General features: G+C 34.1%; 1 pseudogene; it reads right to left on the bottom strand.

Moving 5' to 3' along the window:
* Positions 1 to 3,549: 3,549 nt before the first annotated feature.
* The window catches only part of LOC114727231 (L-ascorbate oxidase-like), a 104,859-nt pseudogene continuing 96,363 nt past the window's right edge, over positions 3,550 to 12,045 (bottom strand).

Here is a 12,045-nt window from a genome sequence, read left to right as displayed (position 1 = left end):
TGATTCAAGTTAATAACCATTGCATTCATGCAGAAACTACGGCCCACGTTATTCCATATAAGAGAAACAAACAAATGAATGAATAATCTACTTAGTCAACAACTTGATCATTTCCATAGCAGCTACATATGCATCGCGTCACGGCATAGAGAAGTAAACATCAAAGCCAATCCCCTGACCATTCCAATTATATCTAGCAAGAAAGGCCACAAATAGCAGCTAAAATTTAATAAACAAATTTCATGATAAAAAACCTAAACAACTTAATCTTAGAGAGCATATAAAATAAAAACAATTCCAGCAAAGGAAAAAGCCCATGAAAAAGAAAAGAAATGCCACTTAAAGTTAAGGAACTTGGTTAGTTTAAGAGGATTGAAAAAATTTTCAGGAATTTGAGCCAGGAAGAGCTCCAGATAATGCAGAAGAAAATGGCCACAAAAGGTCAGTAGCAACCAACGCACCCTCAGGAAGAGGCAACAAAAATGTTTTCCTTGATATCTCAAAGTAAATAATAGGCATATATGTTATATTGGAGTTGTTTCTATGCATTTCTAATTTTCAATGAGAACAAAATTTGTACAAAGTTGCGAAATTGGTGGGTTTTTCTCAAATTAACCCAACATGCCTTCAAGAGTTCTAACACATAAGTCAATGCATTTTTCATTATGGAATCAACCCAAGCAAATTAAATGATGACTTAGAAACCTAGGGCACAACACAAACAATGGATCATTACCTCTGTTTTTATAAAGCAAAACTTTCAGTTTATTTTTTAAAATGTTTTTTTAGCTATGGCCTATTAGTGTTTATTGATAAAATATCACTAGTTAATTAATAATGTTCTTGAATTGAAATTCTGAAACTCCATTTCTATGAGGAATCAAGATAGTTGTAGACGTGCTTATCATCTAACATTCAACAAAGTTCAAACATAAGCTACTATATCTACACTAAATGCATACAGCACATGTTCCACATCGTTGACAATTCATCATCAGCACCATTATCACTATCTCCACCATGTAGAATATCTATTAAATAAATTGTCCTAGTATTTTAAATATCACATAGATGTCAAATACAACCCAGTTATACAGCAAACTTCAGCAACAGACTTCACCAAGAAAAACAAAGAAAAAATTTATTTCATTGCTTTGATTATACAACAATCAAATTGTTTCTTAGCTGACCAAGCAATTTTAACTTAGAAGTTTTTTTTTTGGGGTCAAAATGGAAATTAAGTGAAAATGGAAGTCAAAATCTAACATTGGAAATTAAATGATTTTTGCATTCGGATATTACCCAAAACATCTGACAACCAAAACATTTGTTATTTCCTTGGAATTATAGTGAATCATCTTGTTCATAAAAATATGCCGCAGTTCCGACGTTGGTGTTCAGAATTTTAAAAACAGATTCACATAAAATGGTAACGTATGATTTTTTTCTAGATATCAAATAGGAAATAAACTCTAAAGAAAATATCATTAGATGCTCAACGCCCCCAAAACATTATTAAAAAGGAAAAAAAAAAACCATGACCAGCAACTTTGTTTCAATAGTATTCAAAAGTTGTACAATATGAATCATATTATTACATACCATAATCGTCAAGCCATATGATATTTCAACCAGATATTTTTACAAAAATCAACACTAAGTTAACCAATAAACAGAGAATAACAAAGAACAAGAATACAAATATCATCTGAATACAGAATAGAAAAATCAACACCTGGCTGAAAAAATAACAAAGAACAAGAATAAAAAGAACCCAAACAAAAAAGAATCCAGAATGGGAAGCAAAATAAAAAATCTTACCAAGAGCTACGCTTGAAACCAGTTGTCGTGAATACAATGAAAAGGAGCAGCCAGAGATGGAAGAACGAAAGGGAGAACAACCATGAATAGAACGAAAGTAAAAAGGAGTGCAAGAGACGACACTCAGGGAGAACTGAAGAAAACCCCTGATGAGACCCAAGCTAGACAAGACCCACGGACAGAGCCGAAGAGGAAGGCAATAGAAGAAGAAAGTAAAGTGAGAGCGAGACTCACGGGGCACTGAAGAAGATTGCCGGCGAGACCCAACGAAGATCCACAGCCAGAGGAGAATGAAGATAGAACAAAAGCAAGGCAAAAGGTGATCGAGCAGAGTGGAGAGGCGGCAGCAGAAACATAAGTAAGTTATAAGCTGCTTTTCAATAGTAATTTACGGAATACGAGACAAGCATGTGAGAAGAGTTTTGTCTCGGCTTATGTAAAAAGTGCTTATGAGAAATTTTGATCGCTCTGCCAAACGGGCCTTAAGTCTAGGAGGGAGAGGGCAAAGTGTTCTTTTTTTTTTTTTTGTAATATGTGATTAAAAAAATTAAAAATACTTACGGCTACAGGTCCAATCTAGATTTGATGCCACATATAAAGGCTTATGAAGACTGTTTCATTTTGGGCCAGATGCGGTAGATTTGGAATGGACATGCAACTACTGGTTTGCCTTGAACCAAATGCAGTAGAATAAATAATGCCTCCTTTTTACTCTTCCGATCCTTAATATAAGATTCATTTAACTAATTAGATTAGATTAAAAAAGTTAGGTAAGTTAGTTAATTATAAAAAAGTGACACATTTTTCCTAAAACACCATAATCATCTTTCTTAATACCCCATCTCTCTCTTCTACTTGGTTATGGTTGAGGGAATATCTGTAGAGGTCATTTAAAGAAAACTAATAAATATAAAAAATGGGTCTTATATTTAGAATCAAAATCAACTCAAGAATTGGGTCCTATGTTAAGGACCGAAAAAGTATCTAAATATTAAAAAAAAAAAGTTACAAATTTTTACTTGCATAAGTTATAAAATCAATTAGAAACAAGGTGCTTATTGAAAAACTAAAAACTTTAAACCATGTGAAAGGAAAATTAAAAACTAATTAAAACTCAAGTACCTATATTTAAAAAAATTAAATTCTTTTAAAAAGCGTAAATTTAAAAAGATTAAAAGTAAAGTAATTATGTGTCTATTTCACAGAGGAAAGGATACCATATTTCTAATATATACAAGGAAAAATAATTTAAAATTATTTTAAATACTTATGGAGTCTGTTCAGTGTTAAAAGGAAGCTATAAGTTAGCTTATGGCATCAGGTTAGTGGAAACCTGAAGCCAAAAGTGTTTGTTTTAGCTAAACTCACCTCGATTTCGGCCCAAATAGTAAATACATATATTTGGGCCAGTCTTCATTATCACATCAATATATTACACCAAGACCCACCTGATCATAGAAAACGTTAATGGATGGTAGAGGCGGATGGTATGTGAGGTAATTACTATTATCTCTCGTGTTTAATATACTCCTCTGGTCCTATTTATAGAACAAAGAGAAAAAGTTTTTTTTTGTTCTTATTTATAAGCCACTTTATTAAATTTTTACTATGAATGTACTACATTGTTCTTCATTTATTATAGTGTAGATAATTATTTTTTTAAAGGTATATATATTAAATAGGGATAAGTTAGAAAGTTGCTATATTTTAATAGAAAGTTAATGCAACTTATAAATCAGCTTCCACCACCACCAGTTTGTGACTCTGGAGAAATAATTTATGATAATTTGGTTAGATGATGAAATTTGTTCAATCAGTTTTGCCAAAAACCAGACAGCAGATGATAAAATTAGAGAGTATGTAAGCAATGTGATTTTAAAGAACAAGACACTGTGTATTTGTATATCTTTTTGACAAGCCAGTGGATTCATATATCAATGAAATAAAAACAAACTAGAACTAAACTTTAGATGATAATTAGATAAGAATTTATGCAAGTACATAATAAAGCATTTCTCATAATGCAACGTTATTCTGAATTCAAAAATAACGCAGAGAATTTTATTCTTTTTCTTAAAATTTATATTTCTTTTTATGATGGATTATATATATATCAATATTAATGTCTCAAAAAATCAATATTAATATTAATTACTATTATATATAACATTTAAAAAACCCATAAAATTCAATGTTGTTTTCACATAGAATCTAATTTATTAAAGTGGAACCAAAAGAAGTCTAAAATAATGCAAATGACAACCAAAAGAAAAGACAAAATAAAGTTAGATCCCGACTTTGGTCTCCAAGCTCATCAACAAGTAAGTTCTGTTGTACCTTTAACATTGGGCCGGATACATATTTTGTATTCATTTTATTTTTTGTATTCATTTTATTTCAAAAGGCTATGACGCGCCTATAATTCAAATTGGGTAAAAAGAAAAAAGAAAGTTGTATTTTAAGATCAAGCTTTCAACTACAATAAATAAAATATATACATCTTTTCGGCCAAAAAACAGGTAAGGCTAATTCTAGATATCATTGACTTTCTGATAAAGTGATAAAGTACATGTGATATGTTTCTTATTTATATTTTTAAGTTTTCTTTTACCAGCATTTATATTTTTAAGTCACATTGTTGTTATTTTTATAAGTCCATATAATTCAAAAGTTGATATCACATATTTTTTTCATTTTACAAGATAAAATATTAATATGTAGTAAATAGATTTACTTAAATAATTTGAGTATATTAAGAAAATTAAAAAATTATTTAATTTTAACAAATGTAACATGATAAAATATCCTTATATAATATTAGATTATAAATTTTTTAAAAATTTAAATAAATTAGTTTAAAAAATAATAAATATAAGGGAAAAAAGGTATTTTATCAAAAATTTTATGCATGAAAATGACATGAATCAGAGTGTGCATATTTTTCTTTTCAATAAAACTGTCAATGACAATAACAGATTAATTTTCGTTTTTGTTGAGTATTGTGTCAAATCTGTGTTGAATATAATCAATTCCAGACTAAATTATATCATGATATTGGAATCACGGTTGATGATTCCTCCTATGGCTCTGTTTGGATCAGTGATTGAAAAAGCTACTTATTGAAAAAGTAGCTTATGAATAAGTGAAGTTGGGTAAAAGCTAAATTAGATAAGTTAAATTGTGTTTGGATTAGAGTTCAAAAAAGCTAGTTTGCAAAAGTGATATTGGTAAAAAGTTATTTGGATTATGGTTGAGTAAAAATAAGTTTGGTTGTAAAATGACCAAAATGGTTATGAGTTTTAATAAAAAAAATTAAAAAAAATTGATTTCACATAATACAATGAAATTAAAATAATTTAATATGAAGAAGTGAATTAAATTTTAAAATTTAAGAGAAATCATAAAATTTTTTTTAAATATAAAGTGAAAGATGAAAGAAAAATGAATTGAGATAATATAACGAAGAAGTGAAATTTAATGAGTGAATTAAAATTAAAAAATTTAGAGAAATCATAAGAAATATTTAAAATATGAAGTGAAACATGATAAAAAAAATGAATTGACATAATACAATAAATTTAAATTAATTTAATATGAAGAAGTGAAATTGATTGAGTGAATTAAATTTGAATGCATCAGCGAAATGAAAAAATATATTGCTAATATAAAGCTAAACATAATTTGAATGGATAAAAATGTCTTGAACTCCAATTGGCAGTAGTGAAATGAAATAATATTACATAATAATCAATTAATTGATAAGCTATGGATAATTTGGTTTCTGATTGCATCACAGATGCAATTCATATGCGATGAAGACTGTGATATAACATTTGGAGACGATGGTTGACTAGCTTTAGCCTGATCATGTTCACCAACTATATTACCATTTTCAGCTTGTTCAAAAAAGAAGTCGGAGCTTAAATGTCTCCTTATAAGGTTATGAATGGCCATTGTTGCACAAACCATGTACATTTGTGTTTGGAAGTCGTAACTACGCATGTTTTGTAAGATTTGAAATCTATTCTTCCAAATACCGAATGTTCTTTCTATTGTGCATCTTAAACTGGAATGATAATAATTGAAGGCTTCGTTACTATTTTGGAATCCTACTTGTTGTTAAAAGTCTGCAAGGTGGTAGCACTCAAATTTGTATGGACCTAGATATCTATTTGGTGTTGGATACCCTGCATCAACCAAGTAATAGTTCCCTAATGATTCATGAAACAATTTGAGAGATTGTGAAATGAATAAAAATATGAAATCATTAAAAAAGATGCATGATTGGATCACGTAAATATATACCTGGAGGTGGATGAGGGAAACTAAGAAATGAATTTGTAATAGCACTGTCAAATATACGAGCATCATGTGCAGATCCCTCCCATCTTGCCAAGACAAAAGTGAAACACATATCCCAATCACATGCAGCCATAATGTTTTGTGATGGATTTCCCTTTTTGCCAATAAATTTGTCTCATTTTACAATAGGGACAACACACTATATATGAGTGCCATCAATTGCTCCGATTGTGTCCTTAAAAAATGAATAATAACATGGATTGTTCTCAATTCTTCTATGAGTTCCATGAAATGTAGGGTCTATGGGGTGAATAAGTTCACTCGATAGGCTAAGGCAAGCTTGCAATACATTGTGAAAGTGCCTACTTACAGTTTTTCCTGAACGTTGAAACCGTTCCTGTATCATCCTATTGCATTGTCCATGTGCAACTGTGTTTAAAAACATCGTGACCATTTCTTCAATTTCTACATACTTAGACTTTTGTAAACCATGTTCCTCCAATTTAATACATAAGAGGTGGAAAACATGTTTTTCCACTCTAAACATTTCTGGACATCAATCATCATGCCCCTCCATAGTGCCTTGTACCTATAAGTTTCTTGTCAGCTCACTAGTTCTGCAGGGTTGTTTAAACATATACATTTCATAATAATGACCAACCAATGCACCTACTGCTTCATATTGTGTTAATTCTTCATTAATCATGGATAACCGTATTGAATGGTCATGTTCATTCCACCATTAATCGTTATTCCAATTCTGCATAGTATCTTCATTCCATGGTGAATCATCATTCCAATTAGCCATTTCTAGAATTAACCTTGAAACTGTGATGACAACAAAGTGTAAGCATGTAGTTACCAAACAAAACAAAGTGTAAATAATTTTCATACTGCAAACAGAAAAGCAAACATATAGATGACAAGTAGAAATTGGCATGGATATATTACTTAGTCATCAAGAAATAAGTTCCTACAACAGGCCACATCAATTTAGGTTAAAACAGCAATCAGCTCAAGTTAACAAGTGTAATAACAACAATCAAACAACAAAGTCCTAAACTAAATTCTATTCTGCAGGTCCCTTCCATGTGTCTGGGTCTTGTGCTACCGGTATCAACCACCCCAACAACTTGTTAACTTGACAACAAAGTGTAAACATTATAGTTATCAAAAAAACAAAGTGTAAATAATTTTCGTACTGCAAACAGAAAAGCAAACATATAGATGACAAGTAGAAATTAGCATGGATATATTACTTAGTCATTAAGAAATAAGTTCCTGATAACCTCTCAAAATTCCTACTGAATTAAGCTGATTTAACATTCTTTTATTGGGTTTATAAGTCAATTTTGCAGGAAACAAAGCCTGAGGAGAGTAAAGAATGGAGAAAGAGCTGAAAAGAAGCCATTCATCGCGGCCTATGGAAGAAAACGCCGCGGCGGATCACACAGAAAGGGAGGACTGCGCCTCTGTGAAATCTGCCGCGGTGCCCAAGCCACCTCGGAAGCAACTTGTTCGGTGAAATCCGCCGCGGCCAATTATCACGTGCGCCGCGGCGCCTGAGTCACAATGCCATTCTGTAATAGGCGCCGCGGCGCCTGAAGCAATCCGCCGCGGCGCTTGGCCCCTCGCAGCTGTGCGTTTTACTTCCTAACTTAAAAAATTAGGGCATATAGAGGTGGACACTGGGGTTTTCTGGGAGAGTTCGACTTTTGGAGCAATTTTGGAGGCTGGCTCTGCTAGGGTTTGGAGTTTTGGAGGCTTGGAATCTTTGGGCTTGAAGCTAGAAGAGATTCAAAGCTTGTATCTTGAATTTTCTGGGTTTCCTTCTTCTTCCCTTCTTGTTTCTGCTATGACTACTAGATACTCCTATAGTTGTAGTTCTTTACTTGATATGTATAGCTAAATCCGTTTTTCTAGGGTTATTTTGATCTATTGTATGGATTGAGACTTGGGTTTTACTATCTCTTTAGTGTTAATGATAATATTCAGTTGTTTTTACTTTAAGCTTAATGCTTCCTTTTGTCTGGCCATCATTTGGATTGATTGATTGATTAGTTTAACTTGAGAAAGTTAAACTAAATCGTGAACTTAGGTAAAAACATGCTAGTCCAGAAATTTAATTGAGTGAATAGATGGTTTGTCGATTGATCAGAGATGTATTTGTTGACCTAGCATAGACTAAATGGGTTTTGGTTTTTAAAGAGCAACCTTTTCAAACAAAAGCAAGAGATTGCTGTGTTTTAATGGTGTTTGCAACATTTGGTTTTCACTTGAGAAAGCTTAATCAATTCTATAAACCCAGGCTAACTGAATTTATTGTAAAACACTATTTGAGAAGTAATTAATCCAGTTTCATGAAGTACTTTAGTGAAGAATAACCCTAGTCTATTAATTGTTTCAAGGTCGATTTGATTTTATACTGCTTTAAACCATTGTTTTCTTAACTTTCATTTCACAAACTCTTTTACAACAATTATTTCACTTAACCTAATCAAATACACAATTATGATTTTTCAACTCATCTAGCCTTAGTCTCTGAGGGAACGATACTTTTTATATTACTTGCGACCCGTCCACTTGCGGTCAAGTTATTTGGTGAACAAGTTTTAGGCGCCGTTGCCGGGGACTAACGGCTAGAGTTTTTGAGGTTGATTGTCCTTATTGTGTGCTTGGTTACGCTTAAGTTCCAGTTAGCATTTGTAGTAATTATAGGTAGTAGCAGTAGTTTATTTTTGTTCATTTCTCTTGATAAGTTTGATACTTTTGTTTTTGATTTGAATGTGCAGGTAACCCCTGACGCATGCAAGGAAGACTGGAAGTTATTGTGAAAGAAGTTACTGAAGAAGTATCCAGGTCGGGAGAAACTGAAAACACACCGGAGATTCAACAACAAACTCAGTTACTTCCGCCGCCGCCGCCACCACCACCACCACCTGAATCAGAATCAGAAGAAAACATGGCGGAGGAAGATGAGAACGATGTGTACACCCTGGATGACTATTTGGATAAAGAAGGGCAGACTTTTCACTCAAGTATCCGGTTACCAGACATTCAAGCCAGGAATTTTGAAATCAAGCCTGTTATGATTCAACTACTGGGGATGATGGGTACTTTTGAAGGAAATTTTAAGGATGATCCGAATGAGCATTTGACCAAGTTTATAGAGGTTTGTGAGAACTTCAAACAAACTGGGGTTACTAAAGATGCACTGAGATTGAGATTGTTTCCCATGTCATTATCTCACAAGGCGAAAACATGGTTGAATTCTTTACCTAACACTCCATTAAGACTTGGGATGATCTTGTGTCTAAGTTCAAGGGCAGATTTATTCCAAGGGGCAAACGTGCTACATTAAGGGGTGAATTGCTTTCTTTCGAGCAGCATCCGGATGAGTTATTTTATGAGGCTTGGGAAAGATTTAAGGATATGTGGAGAAATTGTCCAAATCATGAGCAGAAGAAATATGTTCTAATGGAAGCTTTCTGGAATGGGTTGAATGATCAGACAGTGACAATGCTGAATACCGCTTCAAACGGAGGAATCGGAAAGATGAAGGTAAATGAGCTATATGAACTGTATGAAGAGGTGGCATCTAGCACTATGCAACAGTATAACAAAAGAAGGCAAAGTTCTGGGAGATATAAGGAGCCTAGTTCTTCATCATCAAGGGATATTGCATCGCAACTTGAAGCAATATCTAAGAGATTTGACAATCTGGAATTGCAGATTAAGAAAGGAAATGCTGTAGGAGTTCATGCACTTCAGGCTCCGGGATACACTTGTGACCATTGTAATGAGGAACACCATTCTGATCAATGCCCATACACCTTGGAGACAGTCAATTATATGAATAATGCGCAAAGAAGACCACAAGGGAACCCTTATTCTCAAACTTACAATCCAAATTTAAGAAATCACCCAAATTTCTCTTGGCGAAATGGGCCAAGTTTGAATCCCCCACAAATATTACCATCTGGTGCTAAACAAATGGGGCCTCCTGGTTTTCATGGTCAACCACAGCAACATCAATTGCAACAGCAGCATCCTCAAAAGGAAGATTCCAAAATTGAGAAGATGTTTGCTCAATTATTGGCCAATCAAGAATCTGCAAGGGCTGAGAATAAGGCAACATTTTCTCTCCATGAAACTGCCATCAAGAATCTTGAGGTGCAAATGGGTCAACTGGCTTCACAAATGAATGTACTCACAAGAAGCAGCTTACCAAGTGATACCATTCCCAATCCAAAAAGGGATGGTAATGAAGAGTGCAAAGCGATCAGTTTGAGAAGTGGAAAGCAATTACCTGACATTCAGAGGCCTAGTCAGACCGGCAAGGACATCACTAACAGTATGGTGACTGATCTTGATACAAATGAGCTTTCAGAAGAAGGTGGTATAGTAGAAGAGGAAGAAACCAAGAAAAGGAAACAAACAGAAGAAAATCTCACTGATGTGGTTCGAGGAAAGAAGGTAGAGGGTGAAACGGTTGATGATAAAAAGAGGAAGACAACTCCCCCTCTTGCTACACAGATGCCGCCGCTTCCATTTCCTCAAAGGTTCAAGAAGAAAGATGAAGATGTCCAGTTCAAGAAATTTGTGGACATGTTTAAGCAATTACACATCAACATCCCGTTTGCTGAAGCATTAGAGCAGATGCCTAAGTATGCTAAGTTTCTTAAGGATGTTCTCTCCAAAAAGAAGAGATTTGGTGAATTTGAAACGGTGGCTCTGACTGAAGATTGTAGTGCCATCTTGCAGCGAAAACTCCCACCCAAACTGAGAGATCCAGGCAGCTTTTATATTCCTTGTAACATAGGCAAACACTTCAATGGAAAAGCCCTATGTGATTTGGGAGCAAGTGTTAACTTGATGCCTCTAGCTGTATTTAATCGATTAAATTTGGGTGAAGCAAGGCCAACAACAGTTACATTGCTCTTTGCTGACAGAAGTATCTCATATCCAAAAGGGATTGTAGAAGATGTCTTGGTGAAGGTAGACAAATTCATATTCCCAGCTGATTTCATTGTGTTAGACTGTGAGGTAGATTGGAATATCCCCATTATTTTGGGACGGCCATTTTTAGCTACTGCAAGAACCCTCATTGACGTAGAAAAGGGTGAGATCACCATGCGAGTAAATGATGAGAAGGTGATATTCAACATGAATCAAGCCTTGAAGTTTCCAGATGATTCTGCTCACTGTAATTGTATTGATGTGATTGATTCCACGGTGCAAGAGGAGCTGATTAACTCTTTGACCAAAGACCCATTAGAAGCATTGTTGATTGGAGAAACAAGTAGTATTGATGGCAAGGTTGAAGCTTATGCAGAAATGATGAGTATTGAAGCATTTCCGTATCGAAAAGCTAAGACTTTTGAGCCTCTGGATGTGACTAGTGCTTTGAGCTCTCCTCTAAAGCCTTCTGTTGATGAACCGCCGGTGTTGGAGTTGAAGACTTTACCATCACATCTCAAGTATGCCTACTTGGGTAATTCTACTACATTACCTGTGATTGTTTCTTCTCAGTTGTCCACGTTGCAAGAAGAGAAACTGTTAAGGGTCTTGAGACACCACAAGAAAGCTATTGGGTGGTCTATAGCTGACATCAAAGGGATCAGCCCTTCTATTTGTATGCACAAGATTTTATTAGAGGATGGTCACAAACCTTCTATTGAGCATCAAAGGAGATTAAACCCGGTTATGAAAGAGGTAGTCAAGAAAGAGATCCTTAAATGGCTTTCTGCTGGAATAGTCTACCCTATTTCTGATAGTTCATGGGTGAGCCCAGTTCAATGCGTCCCTAAAAAAGGCGGTATAACTGTAGTGGCTAACACCCAAAATGAGCTAGTTCCAACTCGTACTGTGACTGGGTGGAGAATTTGCATGGATTATCGAAAGTTAAATACAGCAACCAGA

Source organism: Neltuma alba, unplaced genomic scaffold, assembly GCF_004799145.2.
Source record: "Neltuma alba isolate B1F8T4 unplaced genomic scaffold, ASM479914v2 tig00000105_pilon, whole genome shotgun sequence".
Lineage (NCBI taxonomy): Eukaryota > Viridiplantae > Streptophyta > Magnoliopsida > Fabales > Fabaceae > Neltuma > Neltuma alba.
Note: the sequence above shows the minus strand (reverse complement) of the source record. Positions and strands in the feature narration are given on the sequence as shown.